Below are 18,947 nucleotides of genomic sequence, written 5' to 3' on the forward strand. Positions count from 1 at the left end.
GCTATATCATTATTTTTCTTAAGTTTTAATTCCTTAAAATTTTGTAATTACAATTTAACCTTCCTTATGTCTAAACAACTCATAGCCGTGTTAAGACCTGTAAGGTAAAGTCTCAATAGACATTTCAAGAAATTCAGGAGCAGTCCAACCCACCAACCCTGCTGCCGCAGTGTGTTTTACTCCTACGTGCTATGTCTCTGGGCAGTTTTATGATGGCCTTCCTACTGCTGATTCTACCTACTACACAGCAATGTAGGCACAAATGAAAGCTGAGCATTCAATCCCTCTTTCCTGCAAACTTGTTTTCTTTTAAATCTTTTTTAAGTATACAGCTCTTCCTCAAATGTTTATTACAATGTCTCTCCTTTATGTTTATTTCATCTTAACATTTCCTCCCCTAAGGTGTGAACCCAGTCAATACATTGCATACATTTATACTGGGGTGCCACTCACTCACTACACAAAATATTAAAAATACATTAAAAAGTCAGAATAAAATCAATCGTCTTTTAGTGTAGATGCCGGACAGTGGGCTTAAATCATGAATAGAGTATGATCTCTGTACTTTGGAGATCACAGAAATGTTGCAGGCATTGTGACAGAACAGAGAAATATATGACTGTCTGGTATTGTCAGAGGAGGTTTCCTGGTTGAGGAAATATCTAAGTTTGATTTTAAAAGAGGAATAAGAAAACGCATGCAGTTCTAGCTCTATGAAGCAACCTCAGTTTAACTAGCTGGGTTAACTGCCCTCTGTGAATTAGTATAACACAGCCCCAAGGCAGGGATGGAATAGAAGATTGCTTCCTGATGGAACCCATGCTCTCCAGCTCCATACAATTGAGTTGCATGCTTATCACATACTGCATTTATTCTTAAATAACATGATTTTAGAATTAATTACATATTATATAAATGTAGCAGAACAAAATAAAAATCTCTTATATAAAACATTATTGGAGCATTTTGAAAATAATTGATTCTCGAATACATTGCTGTCAATTTAAGTATAGGACAATGCTGAAAGAAATGGTGGGAAAAAAATAAAGTAGTTACAATAACAGGTTTTTTTTAATGTTGTTCCAATACAGTTGTCTCCATTTTCCTGCCACCACTTTACCTCGGCCCACCCCTCCCCACCCCCCACACTCCATCTTTCACTCCTCTGGCTTTGTCCATGGGTCCATTATACATGTTCCTTGATGAGCCTTTTCCTTCTTTCCCCAGTCATCTCCCTCCTTCCTCCCCGCCGGTTACTGTTAGTTTGTTCTCTATTTCAATGTCTCTGGTTAGATTCTGCTTGCTTATTCATTTTGTTGATTAGGTTCCACTTGTAGGCGAGATCATACGGTATTTGTCTTTCACCACCTGGCTTATTTCACTTAGCATAATGTTCTCCACTTTCATCTATGCTGTCACGAAGGGTAGGAGCTCCTTCTGTCTTTCTGCTGCATAGTATTCCATTATTTAAATGTACCATAGTTTTTTGATCCACTCTTTTACTGGTGGGCACTTAGGTTGCTTCCAGCAGTTGGCTGTTGTAAATTGTCCTGCTTTAAACATTGGGGTGCATAGATTCTTTCAAATTAGTATTTCAGGATTCCTAGGATATAACACCAGCAGTGGAATTGCCTGGTCAAAAGGCAGTTCCATTTATAGTTTTCTGAAGACATTCCATCCTGATTTCTACATTGGCTGCACCAGTCTGCATTCCCACCAACAATGTACTAGGCTTCTCTTTTCTCCACAACCTTGTCAGCACTTGTTGTTTGCTGACTTGTTTATGATAGCCACTCTCACTAGTGTGAAGTGGTATCTCATTGTGTTTTAATTTGCATGTCTCTGATGGCTAATGATGCTGAACATTCTTTCTTATGTCCCTGGGCCCTCTGTATGTCCTTCTTGGAGAAGTGTCTGTTCAGGTCCTTTGCCAAATATTTTTCATTTTTTTAATTTGTTTTTGGAGAGGGAAAGGGAGGGAGAAAGAGTAGAGAAACATCAATGCATGGTTGCCTCTCACATGCTCCTCATTGAGGACCTGGCCCACAACCCTGTCATGTGCCCATGTGCCCTGACTGGGAATCCGAACTGCGATCATTTGGTTCACAGGCCAGTACTCAATCCACTGAGCCACACCAGCCAGGGCACAATTTTTTATTGGAATATCTTCCTGGAGTGGTGTCCTTTGAGTTCTTTATATATTTTTTAGATCACTTCCTTGTCTGAGATATCATTGGCAAGTACATTTTCCCATACAGCTGGTTCCCTTTTTGTTTTGCTGATGTTTTCCTTGGCTATGCAGAAGTTTTTATTTTGATGAAGTCCCATTTGTTTATTTTTTCCCTTTATGTCCCTTGCTCTAGGGGACATTTTGGTGATAACTTTTTTTTTAAATTCAGATTGCTTTTTAGTAGAGTCCTATGCTAATTCAAACATCCCAGATATAATTGTTTATGGATGTGCTTATTACAAATCATGGAATTGTAGTCAGTGGGCCCACAGTAAAGAAATACACTCAATTCCACATCAGAATATATATGTATTTTTAACTTATAGCACATTTTTTAAACTTTAAATGTATTTTATTAATCATTGTCCACCTAACATTTTTTTCAATAAAATTACCATTATTCATTTTTATTTTTTTGGAAAAGAACTTTTTAAAAATCAGATAAAGTAACCAAAGTATGGCACCAAAAGCCATTGTTGTAGAATAAAATAAACATGACTGTTTTTTTCTTTTTTAATAATTAGTTTATGTTCTCATTTGATTCTAAAACAAAATTCAAAGCTAGTTTTTAATTAAACACATTATCATGGAGAAAAAAAGAATACCAAGAGAAGAAAGTTTTATTGTTTTTTTTTTTCAAGAGATACCATCAACTCCGTAGTAGACACAGAAAGTATACACAATGTGAGAGTGATAAAACTTTTGCCATCATGAACAAAAGAATGTTCTCTATTACCAGATCACTGAAAGAGTACTTATTCTTCCACTCAACTTATATGCCCAGCATTGCACAGGTTACTCAGGGTATTCAAGAGGAGTTCCTGTCTTCTGGGAAGTAGGACCTGGTGTGGTCAAACAAACAGAACATTATAATTCTGCATTCCAAGTAAGTTCTCCAGTTATAAATACTACATAAGAGTATTAGATTACCATTTCTGTTTTAACAAATTACTACAAACTTGGTGGCTTGAAACAATACACATGTATGGTCTTACCATCCAAAAATCCAGAAGTTCATAATGGGCAGAATTAAAAGATCTCTCTACCACTAATATCAAGGATCCATCAATCAACACATGATTATTAAGAACTTTCTATATTCAAGGCTCAATATATGGTACTGTCACTGTTCTTGTGTAATTTATAGCTCTTTAATAGATGAGCTAGACATTAATAAAATGATCCCCAAAATGTAACATTGCAGTTACAACAGAGTAAGACCCATGAAGATAAATTTTGTGAGAATAGGGGAAAGACCTATTACTGGGGACCAGGGAAGGTCTGGTCCGTGAGGATTTAGCACAGGGAGGAGGGGTAGGGAGTGCATTTAACCCAGAGGACAAAACATGTAAAAGACCTGGAAGTAAAGATTGAGGTTCAGTTAAACAATTAAAGGAAGAAAAGTGTAGGTTTTTAAAAATACCTCTGTTGTTAACACTTTAAGGTATTTTGAGTAAGAATCTTGATCTGATTAGACTTGTTTTGTGAACTAATTTCACTGGTAGAGATGGGCAAAGGTGGACACAGAGGGACAGGTTAATAGAACTTCATTGTAATAGCCCAAATAGGAGATAAGAGTTTTGTTTTGTTTTGTTTTTCAGGGATGAAAATGTGGAGAATAAAGAAAAATGGATGGAGTCTAGAGATCTGCAACAGGAAAGACCACGAAAACTGCTGGTGAATTTGAAAGATGAGATAAGATGAACTATAAACAATGATTTCTAGTGTTCTATATGGGGAAAGGGAATATATGCTAATGCTGTGCAGGGTTAAGTACCATCTATAGAGAATTGAGTTTGTTGGGAGAGGATACAGAGTTACTTGTCAGATGTGTAGAAATAAAAATCAATTTTTTCTGAGTTATGATGCATTTCTGATTTGTGGGGTAGTAATCAAATAAAAAATAAAAGGATATCAGTAATGGCTTAGAGAAGAGGATCTGAAGTGCCCATTTTTCTACTACTAAGTATGGTTTTATCTGGGGTGAGTTGAAGGGTGGTGGGGAGAACTTTACACACAATAGCATCTGGAAATTTCATGTTTATATAGCAAGAAACAGAAGTGTAGGGATTTTTCTACTTTCTGGTCTATCAGTACAGATTTAGAAAGTGTGAAAGGAAGGTGGATTGCTAATACAATAAGTAAATTAGGAAATTTGGGGTTGAAATTGGAATATTACAATAAAATTTCTACAGTAGAGCATATTAGTAGGGCAATATCAAGGTTTAAGTGTTGACCATGGAGATAAATTAGTTGCACTTATTGTTTGACATTGACTCTTTTCCCAGCTGTATGACTTTAGGCAGGTGACATAAATACCTTGCATTTATATGTCTTATTAGAAAATAAGGATAACAATAGCTGTGTTGTAGGCTTATTGTGAGTTTTAAATGGACTAATATATAACATATGTAGCAAGTACACAGTACATGATGAGTTGTGCATGTTATTTTATTGTATATAGTATATGGATCTTTTCCCATATTTTTACTATAATATCCCCTAAGTATAGAAATTTTTATCCACTTAGCAGAATAAAATGATACAACCAATTTTACTAGATATTTCCTGTGTAACTCTTTCTTCAAGGAATAAGAAAATAGTAATATTATTTTTCAACAACTTAATAGAAGTTTCTTTTCTTTTTTATTGCTGTTCAATTCCAGATGTCCCCATTTCCCTCCCATTACTTTCCCCTGCCCTACCCACCCCACCTCCCACATTCTATCATCCCTCCCCCATTGTCTTTGTCCATGGGTCCTTTATACAAGTTTCTTGACTTGAACCTTCCCCTTATTCCCCCATTAATGACCTCCCCCCTTCCCTCTGGTTACTGTTAGTTCTTTGTTTTTGTGTTTCTGGTTATATTTAGCTTGTTTGTTTGGTTTTTTTTATTAGGTTCCACTTATAGGTGGGCTCATATGGTATTTATCTTTCACCACCTGGCTTATTTCACTTAGCATAATGCTCTTCGGCTCCATCCATGCTGTCACAAAGGGTATAAATTCCTTCTTTCTTTCTGCTGTGGAGTATTCCATTGTGTAAAGAATTATTCCAAATAATAAAAAGCAAAGGCCTGCAACCAAGACTACTCCACCCAGCAAGGCTCTCATTTAAAATGGAAGGTGAAATAAGGAGTTTCCCAGACAAAAGAAGGTTAAAAGAACACAAGTCCACCAAACTGGCATTGTAAGACATACTAAAAGGACTGCTTTAATAGCAGCTTCTTAATTGTAATAGAATTCTAATGGCTACAAATAAAATGGTTGCCTACTTGTTTGAAGCATTATTTAGTATATTTGCATAGGTACACTTTATGGTCTTATAACTCTTACAGTTTCCTCCTTATTGTTATTGCAATTATTAAAATTTAGCTGCCACTGGACATTTTCAGTATTAAAAACTCTTTTTTAAAGCAAGAGCACAATTAAGTTGAAATTAAGCCATTAAGCTGAAATTAATCCTCTCCAAATATGAACAAGGCCCTCTGTAAATAAAAAAGGAAGGAGAAATATCACTCTTGAAAAATTTACCACTTCCAAATCATCTGCTGCATATGTTGTCTAATTTAACCATCATAAGATACCTATAACTGAAGCATTATAAAACAAATATGTAAACAGATATGTAAATACTATTGGACAAGTACATTTTGTCTCCAGGCTGAGAAAACAAATGCCTGGAGACAAAATGTACTTGTCCAATAGTATTTACATATCTGTTAAGTAGTGGGCACAGTATTCAAATTCAGGCATCTAACTGGTTTCAACATTTGATTTCATTTTTACTAGGTTTGTCTTTATTTGTAGAAGAATTTGAGCTATCTGTAATGTGAGTTAGGTGTAATTTAGACAAGAGAAAATTACTTCATTTTATGAAACATTTTCTAGTAGCATTCTGGATATCAGAAACTATTCTTCAGGGAAATAAAACACTCTGTGTTGGCAACACAGGAAATACACATCTGTAGATTTCATAGTAAGTGTCGCAGAAATTAGGAAAGTTGCAGATGATATTTTTAGAAGTGCACTTGTGGCAGATCAGATTCCTGAAGACTAAAAAACGGTTGTCATAACACACTTATCGAAAAAGCATTAAGGGATGACAAGTACAAGAACAGAAAATTGGTTAGCATAACATACATTATGGGGGAACTACATTAGAAAAACAAGTACAAAGAATAAAAGCTTATAAAAGCATGCCACGTTCAAAGTGAAAAATAAAATTACTTCAGTATTGCCTCAACAACTTATTTCAGTTATCATTTCAGACACAACTTCCAATTACCTGTGGAATATCCACAAATATTTATATTTATAATAGTTTACCACCTAAAACCATGCATTTATTATTTTCAGTGCAGCAAATATGTTCATAGCTCCAAATAAAGAAGCACATAAGGTATCAGTAGCACTCTCCCAATTAAATACATTAGCATGATTTTGTTTTTGCTCTTCCTATAAATATGCCTGGCCAACCAGTTATCTAATAGGTAAGTGTTAGATGTATAGATTAATAGTTGCTGCATATCCAACCACTCCAAATTCAATGGTTTAACAAAAAAAATATTTTCATGCCACTGTGCCTTCTACACGTGGCAGGGAAGCTGTGCTTCATGCTGTGGGTTTGGTTGGGCTTAGCCATAGAGCTCTACATTAGGTGTGTTCACCTTGGGGCCCAGGCTATGGAGGTGGCAGCTACCCATGCATGCTGGTTAATTTTAGGTGTCAACTAATCCCTGAGCCATGGGGTACCCAGATATTCATTCAGTGTTATTTGGGGAGTTTCAGATGATGTTAACATCTGAATCAAAACCTGGGTAAAGAAAATTGCCTTCCCTAGTGCGGGTGGCCTTCATCCAATCAGCTGGACATCCGAATAGAACACAGAGGCTCACTCCCCCTCAGGTGAGGAGGAACTCCTTTTCCTGACTACCTTGAGCTGTGACACAGATCTTTTCCTGCTTTAGAACTCCAACTGAAACATTAGCTTTTCTTGAGTTGTGAGCCTACTGGCTTGCTGACTGCAGCCGGGTAATCTCTTCTTTTGAAAACAGCTTACGTAAGGCCTAAGCACAGAGCTTGCTTACTAGTACTTTCAACTCTGTTTTATTAGCCAGAACAATTGCATGTCCAAGCCTAGAATCAGGGGGAGAAAGGGACACTATGCTTATTACGTGGCCTTGGTAAGGGGGAAAAGTGGTACCATTTATTCATCATACCGTTATTTTGTGACCAAAGGAAAAAAAAGAAAAGCATAGATTTGTAATTGGCATAATGGTTATGAATTAATTGGACTAAAGTTTGTGTAGAAAAATAGAATATTACAAACAAGTCTGAGGTGGAAGAAAATATATATTATAGTGTACTTAAAAATGATAGTCTTAATGTAGTATAAAGACAGTAAAGATAGATAACCTATAAAAGAAAGGTTGGAAAAATTGGCAGAAAGAATGAAGTGCTATCTTCTGAGTTAATTAAACTGTTATCATTAGCGTAAATGAAATAGGATGGCACCAGAGAGTTTTAAAGAGTAGGGAAAAAGTGATCATATATGTTCAATTATGAATTACATCTGATTATGATAATTTCATCAATTTTACTCTCTTAAAGAATCATCTGTTGTTTAAGCCCTGGCTGGCATAGCTCAGTGGATTGAGCAAGGGCTGCGAATCAAAGTGTCACAGGTTCGATTCACAGTCAGGGTACATGCCTGGGTTGCAGGCCATGACCCCCAGCAAACACACATTGATGTTTCTCTCTCTCTATTTTTCTCCCTCCCTTCCCTCTCTAAAATAAATAAATAAATAAAATCTTTAAAAAAAGAATCATCTCTTATTTAATTATGGGTCACAGAGAAAATGTGTACTTAATTGTGAGGGTGAATCTGATCATGGATCATAGGATTTAAGTTCCATATAGACAGAAGAGGGGATAACCTACACTATACAATTTCACAGACAAATAGAAATTACTTACCTAAAGTACATTATTTCATTTATTTATTAATTCTTATATTCCTCCATGCCCCTAACCCCAGTGTAGGTTACAAGAGGCAACACATGGTTTTTAATTTACATTAAAGAGCAAAAGATATATAAAACTTTTAAATTGTTTTGTCAAGGTCATTTTGTCAGTGAATTTATCAAATCCTTCTTTAAAGATCTTATTCTTACTTTTCAAGACTTATCTTCTGCTCTTTTTTCCTTTATGCAGCATGATCATTAGCTTCACAGACACTGTTTTGTTTTTTGTTATTATTCCCACTGGAATTTGCATGCCAATTACTCTTTATATATTGTAAGTTGTTGGAGGACAGAGGCAGTAAATTATTTTTTATCTTATCATTGCTCATGAAATATGTGTGAAGCATATTTTTTTTTCAGATACTAATGTACACAACAAGGACAGAAAGAGATTGGATACAGTTTTGTATTGATTCTAGTAGTACTGGCCCATAGCAAGTGCTAAACATATATTTCTTGATTGCTATTATGTACCAAAAATAATTTTGAATAGTTTTCTTCAATTAGCTTTTTAATATTTAAAGCTTAGTTTGTGTCAATAAAACTTTATTCTTAGCCAAAAACATATTTGATGTTTTTTCTTGTCAAAAAATATCTCTGTAGTAAGCAGAAATTTTTCTTCATGATTTTTATGCTTAGTGTCACATCAGTGAATATATTACATTATGGGGCAAAAATAAAGCTTTGCAGATGTAATTAAAGTTACCAATTGATTGCATTTAAGAAAGAAAGATTATGTTGGATTATTCAGGTTAACCCAAAGCAATCCCGTGAGGACTTAAAAGCGGAAGAGGAAGCCAGAGAGACGTGGATAAAGGGTCGGTGAGAGATATGTGAAACATGAGAAGGCCTCCATCTGCTTTTGCTGACTTGAAGATGGAGGGAGCCACATGAAAAACATGAGTATTCCTCGTGGAGAAGTGTTGTGCCAATGACTAGTGATCTCGAAAAAGGAACCCGAAGCTTAGATTGACTCACAGCTCTGCAGACACGTTGATCTTGACCTTGTAAGATTCTGGGAGGAGAATCCACTTATGCTCTCCCAGACTTTTGACCTACCCAAACTTGAGATAATAAATAGGCATAGTTGTAAGCTGCTACATATTTTGGTAATTTGTTATGCATTAATAGAAACCTACCGTATGAACTAAATCATTGTTCATTGCTATCACGGTTTGAGTTTCTGAGGTAACACTTAAATATTGACATTTATCACATAAGATTGATAAAAGTATTTAATTGTGTTTTTAATTTATTAATTATAATAATGATACTATATTTACTTTTAGTAAAAGCATAATCAGTGAATGAACAGTATATAAATTTATATATGTTTCTAAAGAGGACTTGTATTATAATAGAAAAAGGACTGGAACAACTACCTAAATAGTAGACTTTAAGTCCAGTAGTACCCTGTGACATTGAACAAATCTTTTGTCTTCTCAGAATACTACACTTTTTGTTTTAAAAATAGGGGTCATACTAGGTCTCTTCTCTACTCAACAGGGTTGTAAAATTCTAATGTTATAATGTGTTACAAATGTGCTTTGTGAAGTATAAAACATAATGTAAATGTAACATAATTAAACTACAGCTAAGTAAAATATTAATGTTTATTATTTTCTTAGTTAATTAAAAATAGTTTCCATAATTCCTTACTAATTATTTTTCATGATTAGATGTAGCTTTCTCAAAAAATTTAGATGGACTGATAAATGGTTTGGTGGATATTTTAAGGTGTATGTATTTAGAGTTTAGAAGATGTGTTGGAAGGAAGATTTAAAATGCATTTAGAAAACTCCTCTTTCTGCATAAATGATTTTAGAGGGTTAATACCATTGCAAATGTCTCACTCTTTAAATGTCACTGTATAATTTATGTACTTTTTGAAAGCAAAGTTGCTCAAGCAGCAAATTCAAAGTGACAAGGCTCTTTATATCATATATGCAGCATTATTAATTTTGCAGCATTTCAAGGAGATGCTAAAAATAGTATGTCATTAAACCACAAATGTACATAGTTTCCTAAGGTCTAAGTACTTACAAGTCTAAACTCACAAAGAAAAGACGAAAGCATTACAAAGTTCATAATATAAATAACAGAGTGAGAAAAACATATATTGCCTTAGGCATTATAATTAATGATCAATAAATCCTTATCAGTTTTATATATTATTATCTCAGTTTTAGAATTTCACATGTTTTCCTTTAATGTGGTAATTCTTTTGTACACCGGGACCTCTCTGTTATTTTCTGGCAATCAAATTAACCTAGTGAATATTTAACATAAACAATCTATATGTGAGTGTTTTCATTAGATCTTTATTAATACAGAATTTTAAACTTTTAAGATTTTTTCTTTTTTACTGGTTTTGAATATATTGCTATGATGTGCTTCTACAATATTTACTCTGAATGGGTTTGCTGAACTTCTTTTATCTGTGGTTTGTAGTTTTCATCAAAGATAATCCTTGGCAGTGATTTCTCCCAATATTTTTTTCTTGTCCAGTTTTGTTTTCCTTGTGCTTCATTCTATTGCTGCATCTTCAACTGCACCAATTGCTCTGCACTGCTAAAAGTTCCATTGTCTTATCTTTTTAAATTATTGGTCTTTTTGCTATTTTTTAGTTCCCCTATCACCATATTCATAGTTGTGTTTGTATTCTTGAGCATATGGGGCACATGCATTATTTCTATTTTAAGATATGTATCTACTAATTCCCTCTTCTCTCTCATATCTGTATCTCTTTCATGTGATAAACTTGTCTGTTGGCTAGATGTCATATGGTTTTTCTTTCTTCTTTATTCACTTAGTAATTTTACATTGCATTCTGGATATTATGAATTCTATATTGTTGGGTGATGAATTTTGTTGTATTTCTCTAAAGAGGTTTGGGCTTTTCTTTTTATGTGGGTAAATTAATTGCCATTGATGTGAGCCTTTGGAACAGGTATTAAGCATTGTTAGGGTGGGTTCAGAGAAATCTCTGGTTTACAGCTGATTTTACCTAACTTCTAAAGTGATGCTAATATGTAGACTGTCTGACGTCCCATAAATTTAAGTTTATTTCTCTTTTTAACAGTTTTTGAGCTCTACTTTTTGTTTAATTGGTATTCCCCCAACTACCTCAGGGAATGTCACCACATTCTGGTAAAGACCGGTAAAATGGGAAATATTCAAAGAGACCTATCTGTAGTTCTCTGAAGCTCTCTGTGCCGTCGACTCTTCCCTGCTATAGTGCCTAATGCTTTTGAGCCTGCTTTGCATCCTTTATCTCTGACTTCTGGCTCTTCAACTCATTGAGATTGCTTGCCTTCGTTTGGTTTCTCTTTCAGAACCACAACCTGGAAACTGCCTTCAGAAAGAACTGGTGACAATCCTAAGGCTGGCTTATTTTTTGCTTTTCTCCCAAAGATCACGGCCCTGTTCTAGGTGTTGTCTAATGTCTGAAGCATATTATTTCATACACACACATGTGTATGTGCACACACGCACACATAAATAACAGCAGGGGTATTCTTATGGCAGTGCTTTATGGGAATACTCTTAAAGTCATTTTAAAAATAATTTTCTTCTATCATTCACTGAAAATATCCAGAGATAATGGTATATTATAGGCATAGGACACCCAGTGCCCAGCTTTTTTGCTTGAAAATACTATTATGCACCAACATGAACCAGCACCCTTGAGGGGTGTCCAGCCTTTTGGTGTCTCTGGGCCACACTAGAAGAAGAAGAGTTTTCTTGGCCCACACTTTAAATATACAAACAGTAATGAAAACTAATGAGAAAAAAGTTTTAAATAAATTTATGATTTTGTGTTGGGCCACATTCATAGTCATCCTGGGCTGCATGCAGCCTGCGGGCTATGGGTTAGACAGCTCTGCTTAGAGCGATGATGACTGATTTCAAATATGGGACAGGGAAAATAAAAGATGACTCTGGAAATTCTCATTACACTAGGAAGTAAAAATGCTAAACAGTAATAATAAAGCTGATATGATTATACTTCGATAAAGCAGACTTTATAACATGGGGTATCACCAGGTATAAAAACATTCATAAAGATAATGTGTTAATTTAATAAGATTTAAGAATATTAAACTTGTATCTACCTAATAATAGAGTTCAACAAAACATGAAGTAATGATTTTCAGAACTAAAATGAAAACAAGTGAAATCCATCATTTTTGTTGGACATAATGTATGATTTTAGTTTACATACATTTCTAGAACATTAAAGGCTAATCTCATCTAAAGAAAATCTCAATAGTGGCTGCTCTTGGTGGGACTTTGAAAATAAAAAGATTACGATATTTTGTCATGGTGATGAAAATACATTTTTTTCTTAATTGGGATAGTTGTTTAACAGGAGTCCCATTTTTTAAACATCTTGAGTCATACACTTAAATATGTGTATTTTATTCCATTGTAAATTCTCAGCAAAACCTCCTATCACTGCCCAGTGTTCTGCATAACAGTCTTTTGTCACTTACCACATTTAATATTGGACTTTCTATGTATTTGTATGTCTTACATTGGTATCTCGGTACTTGTCATTAATTCATTCCAGAACTCATGACGAGTTCTGTAAACCCACAAGTACTGAACAATGAAACATTTTCTCTTGCAGGATGGCATCGTGACTTATACAAGTTCTTGCAAGTGCAATAAGTCCCAAGGAAAGACCCAGTACTGAAACATTTTATTTTTCCTTTTCAAAATGCAATGAGTACAAGGTTTGATGGGTTTTGATGCTGACAGTATCAAGGTATGACTGTATTTCCTTCTCTGTTGTGTTTGTGGAGTCTTGCCTGAGTTATTTATTTACCTTTGCCATCTATTTATCTATCTATCTATCCATCTATCTATCTATCTATCTATTTATATTTTTAAAAGATTTTATTTATTCATTTTAGAGAGAGGAAGGGAGGAAGAAAGAGGAGAGAAATATCAGTATGTGGTTACCTCTTGCATGGCCCCCACTGGGGACCTGGCCCACAACCCAGGCCTGTGCCCTGACTGGGAAGAGAACCAGCAACCCTTTGATTGCCAGGCCAATTCAATCCACTGAGCCACACCAGCCAGGGACCTTTGCAATTTATTTACTTTGTCCAATTTAGATAATTAATATATATCAGTTGAGAAAATAAAGATTAACTATAAATATTCTACCCAACATTTTAAGTTGGACTAACTTTGTTTTGTATTACATAACAGGGACTGGGAAACAGTGCCCCACACAGCCCAGTTCACCCACTGCTTGACTTGGCATGGCCTACAAGCTCAGAATAGTGTGTCTGTATTGTAAATGGTTAGAGGAAAATAAAGAAGAAAATAGTGTATGGCAAATGAAATTTTATATGATATTCAAACTTCAGAATGAATAAAGATTCATTATAACACAAGAAAGTAAAAGATGAAAAAAGATACACCATGCATATGCTGAGTATGATAAAGCTGATAGGACCTTAGGATTCAGGGCAAGGGGTAATACCAGATATAAAGAAGGAAAATTCATAAAGGTAAAAGTTGAAAGTATTATTGCCAGTTCTAAGATAGATTTCAGGAACCAGATTTTAACAAGTCCTATGTAACAATACCTGCTGTAGGGTAATTGGAATAACAAAAATAAATTCTAATCATGAGCTACACAAATAATCAGCTATTTCATAAGATGCAAAGTAACAGATGGGGTCATGCAACAGATTTAATAAGAGGAGCATAAATGATTATGTTGGCTACAGAAGATACAATTTAGAAAGCTGTGAGATAAGGAGATAACTGGTTTCTGCCTACACAGTTTCAGCAGCTTTGCAAAGATGAGATTTATAAATACTTTATAAATTAAAGAAATTGACTACAGCATTACTAAACTGAAAGTACCACCTACACCACTTGTACAGTTTTCTATTAATAGTGAGTGAAGCATTAGCTGCCAAGGCCTTGGAATAAATTATTATGGAATTAGAGCTTGCAGAAATGAATTATTGCCTTTCATATGCACATTACTTGTAGCAAAAAAAAATACCATATTTGGAGTCAATCTCTTGTAGAGTCCAAGAGCTACACAGTTACAGTGACATAGAGCTTAAACTTATAGCCTTATTAATGTTTTATAGAATTGGGGTGGGGAAGATAAAATGGATAATAATTTAAATGAAGATGAGGTGGTTCTTCAGTACATCTTGATTCTTTTTTGGTCTCTTAGCTACTTCTAAGAGTACAAGAAGGTACTTCTTGTTTTAAGAAACTCATTCTGTGACACTACTTATTAAGGAGGAAATACATACAGCATTGATTACATGAAAGATTGTAGTTAGAAAATGTTGAGGTCCATGCTTAATAAATTGTGATCTACCTCATCTCTGCCATGTGGGTGAAAGCAGGTTTCATTTCGGGATCACCTATCCATAATTAATGCAGTGATTGTAACTCTTATTGGCAAATAACAAACCCACAGGGGATTTGCTTAATCAAGAAAGGAAAATTTATTAGCGCAGTACAATATACAAGTAATTCACAGTTTATAAGGACCTCATGTGCCCAGGCCTCAGGAAAAGAACCGGAACCACCACCATGATTGCCATTAGGGCTATCTGTCTCTTCCATGATTACTCTGGGTGGTTTTCTTGTTCAGTTTTGCTCCTGATAAACCAGCTCTCATAAATGATAATGTTTAGAATCTTCTATGGTAGAGAGATGCCATAACTAAGATTAAATGTCTAGAATCTTTGCTGAGGAACTGTTTGGCTCAGTTGGTGTCAGGTAGCACCTCTCCTGTTCTAATCACAATGCGCCCACCCGCAGCCCTGTCCAAAATAAGAAGTCTCACTGTTCTAATTGGACAAGTACTCACTAGTCAAACTGGAAACTAGAAAATACAGTACTAAGATCAAACTGATGAAATATCAGTTGTCTAAACACTACTCTCACCCATAAAACAAGAATGTTTTGCTTGTGTTGGTGACAACTTTATGGGGTTGTGGAGCAGAAAAATGAAATGATGTATGTTAGTGATATTGGCAATCTGTTTGGGCACCAGTCACACAAAATTCCTCACTATATTTAAAGAATTTCTTCCTTTATGGTTCTTGTTGGGAAGGTAAGCATGCTGCACTCACTATAGGAGCTCAAAATATTAGACTCTCCTATTCTAAGACCTTCTGACTAGGCATGGACACGTAACTGGGGGCGGAGGGGGCACACCCAGGGACATTCCACAGGGACTGTGCATCTCCATGGAGATTTTTATGTTGGGCCATGGCAGCTCAGGTGGTCATGTCACTCACCCTCATCTTAGTCAGTGACAACAGCGGGGCTGTGGCGCTATTCAGTGTTACATTGTGTCTCCCCCTGACCAGGTTTAACAGCCTTATTAGACCTTGGCTCTACTTGCAAGCCTGGCCTTCCAGCTTCTGGTGGTTTTGTTTTGTTTTTTCTCTCTATGCTCTTCAATTGAAACATATAAACTCAATATATTTTTCAATAAATTTATTTTCTGTGTAGGCAGAAAAGATTTAGATCCACTTGAATTGGTTTCCATTGCTTGCAACTTAGGACTCTAATAAAAAATGAAAACTAGTAAGTAGTGAAAATGCTCATGAAATAAAATTCATTAATGTGGAAACTGATTTTTTATTTAAATGCCTCAATCCACCAACTGAGAAAGCTGTTGAGAAAAAAAAAACAGTAAGAAAAATAGCTCAATATGAGTCCATGTCCCTTTTTTATTATATATTTTTACTTTAGTTTTTTTACAGTTTACCTTTAATAGTGGTTTCAGGTGTACATTGTAGTGGTTAGACAATCATAAACTTTACAAAGTGTTTCCTCTGATATTTCTAGTACAAACTGGCACATATATAGTTATCACAATTTATTGACTATATTCCCCATGCTCTACTTTTTATCCTTGTGACTATTTTGTAACTACTTATTTGTATTTCTTAATTCCTTTACTTCTTTCACCCAGACATCCAATGCCTCCCCGGCATCCGGCAGCCACCAGTTGGCGTTTTGTGTCTATAAGTCTGGTTTGATTTTGTTTGTTTATAGTGTTCCTTAGTTTCCACGTGTAATTAAATCATATGGGAGCACATGCCCTTTTAAAAGTAACACTTAGTTACATTTGTCAGAATTCATTAAAAAGACATTCAGTATTTATACATTGAATTGTATGTAAATTATACTTCAAAACAATAAGAAAAAAACACTGGAAAATACTGAATGTGATTAATATATATGAATAGTGAAGTATTTATGGGAATGTACTGATGTCTGTAATTTTATTTAAAATGCATCAGAAATAAGATAGATGAATCCGTAATTAGAAGGTTAGGCAGACGAATGTAGATACATAGATATACGATAAAGCTAATATAGTATAATGTCAATTCCAACAGAAACATAGTACATACATGAATTTTAACTGTAAAATTCTTTCAGTTTTTCTGTGTGTTTTAAGTTATTCTAATAATATGTTGGAATAATAACAAAAATCTAATGATTCAAGAATCAGCACTTCCTAAGATTAAGAATGCATTCTCAACTATTATTTCTTGCATTTGAGAATCTAGGTGAATCTCTATTCATACTGTTTTCATAATCATAATGTACATTGCTTTAACTCTTGTACTTTTGGAGTTTCTAAATGTAATGTATACCATCCTCACTGTTTACCATGACTCATCTTAAATATTCAAGTTTTTAATTTTGCAATAAATAGTTATGCATTTTAGAAATACAAAAAGAGCAAAATCTGAAAATATAAATGTTGTATATACTCACTACTAAGAGATACTTGGTATATGTTCTTCTAGACTTTGCTCTAATAAATGCCCTGTTAAAATCTGGAGACCAGGTAGTGAGGGATAAATACCATACAATCTCACCTTGAAGTGGAACCTAATCAACAAAATCAAACAAGCAAGCAAAATATAACCAGAGACATTGAAATCAAGAACAATCTGACTGTAACCAGAGGGGAGGTGGGAGGGGATAAACAGGGAGAAGGGGGGAAGGGTTTTCAGGAACATCTATAAAGGACACATGGACAAAACCAAGGGGGTTGAAAGCAGTGGCGGGAGGTTGGGACAGCTGGAGTGGCAGGGAGTGGTGGGGGGTGAATGCAGACAACTGTACTTAAACATCAAAAAATAATTAATTAAAAATTTGGAGAGACTAAAGCAAGTATATAGGAAGCATGTAAAATATTATCTATGTCATTGAATAGATCTGGGGAGAAACACTGCTTTTTAAAATCCAAATTTGTCATTTTCCACCTGAACTTTATCATGACAGATAGTTGTTTTTATTCTTCAGATTTCTCATTTACCTATCCCATGGTTATTTTATGTTTTACTGATTTCCTCAGCTTGTACAGTATTGTACAGATACTTCATAATACAATACTGGTTTATACTGTCTCAGTAGCTTAGGGACTGAAATATTTATCAAACACTGCTTAAATGGCAACATTATGAATAGTGCCAAAATAATATTGAGGAAATAAAATTTATTTTAAGAAACATTAAACAGGTCATTGTGTCGAATGGTTAAGATAAGTAACTTCTGTGAGCCCCAGTTCTTGAAACTTAATAGCTTTAAAAAAATAAAATAAAATGCTGTAGCACCTCAATGGGTGCAAATCACATGCTCTGTAAATATAAGTGATAGTTGCTATTAGAATGTAACCGTTGATTTGCACTTGTTAATACACTGACACACAAAAGTGCTCAAAAACAATTTTGTGCTCAAAAGATGTTTCAGCATTTTCCAATAAATGCTTTGCACATCACTGATATTTCTATTAAGCCCCTTTCATTGATAATTGTGTCCTATCTTCAGCTTAGATAATTACTGAACCCACAACCTCTGAATTTGTTGAGTCTCAGTAAATGAGATTTTGTTATTTAAGAATCTAATAAAATGAACCTCACCTAATGTTCACAATCCTTTAGTAAGACATGATTTCTTTTTCCTTTTTTCTTTTTTTTTAACTTTAAACAGGACTAGTGACTCTGATACTCTATTTGTGAGTAATGGGTCATTAAAGTAAGTACAGGTTTTGTTCCTTATGTGTGTATGTGTGTGTGTGTGTGTATACATATATATGTATTTTTTCTTCTTGACTTCAAGCATTTCCATTTGTCATGTAACAGCAGTTACTCATCTATTCAAATCCTTTGTAAAATTCTCACTTTCCATCAATGCTTGCTGTATTTCTCAATCACAAACAAGAACAAATGATATGTTAATTTTGCTGTACCCCTTATCTAATGGAATTTCCCTTCCAACCCACCTTATGTGAGTCAATTGACATGGGGCAGGTACCAGCTTCACAGATGGATTACTAATGGCAACCACACAGCTGCTGAGTTTTGCAACACAGGTGCTTGGATTGGCTTTGTTTGCCTGCCAGCAATATGCAGATTTTTTGGCAGACCCCTTCGATTGTAAAAAGAAGCAAAGACAGAGCACATACCCAGTCAATTGACACTCATTTTATTCTGCAATGGCACTACAAAGTTGAGTCAGGCTTGCTGCTATTATTGCCTCTTAGTCTCTGACTCACTGTCATGTTCTTGACCCCTATGTGCAACTTGCAAGGAGACCATTTTGGTTTAATTACAAATGTGCAAATTTAGTATGGAGATAATGTTTCTTTATATAATATTTACTAACAACAAA

The 18,947-nt window shown here is 34.8% G+C and overlaps 1 protein-coding gene across 1 annotated transcript in view; it reads right to left on the minus strand.

Annotated features, from left to right (window-relative positions):
• Positions 1–2,873: 2,873 nt before the first annotated feature.
• BCHE (butyrylcholinesterase) overlaps positions 2,874–18,947 on the minus strand; it is a 74,397-nt gene continuing 58,323 nt past the window's right edge. Inside the window, exon 7 of the transcript XR_006787223.1 lies at positions 2,874–3,072. The gene's annotated coding sequence lies outside the window, so the exon portion shown is untranslated. The remainder of the gene's footprint in view (positions 3,073–18,947) is intronic.

The sequence above is a fragment of the Phyllostomus hastatus genome, unplaced genomic scaffold (genome assembly GCF_019186645.2).
Source record: "Phyllostomus hastatus isolate PE091 unplaced genomic scaffold, TTU_PhHast_1.1 phas_contig_86, whole genome shotgun sequence".
NCBI lineage: Eukaryota > Metazoa > Chordata > Mammalia > Chiroptera > Phyllostomidae > Phyllostomus > Phyllostomus hastatus.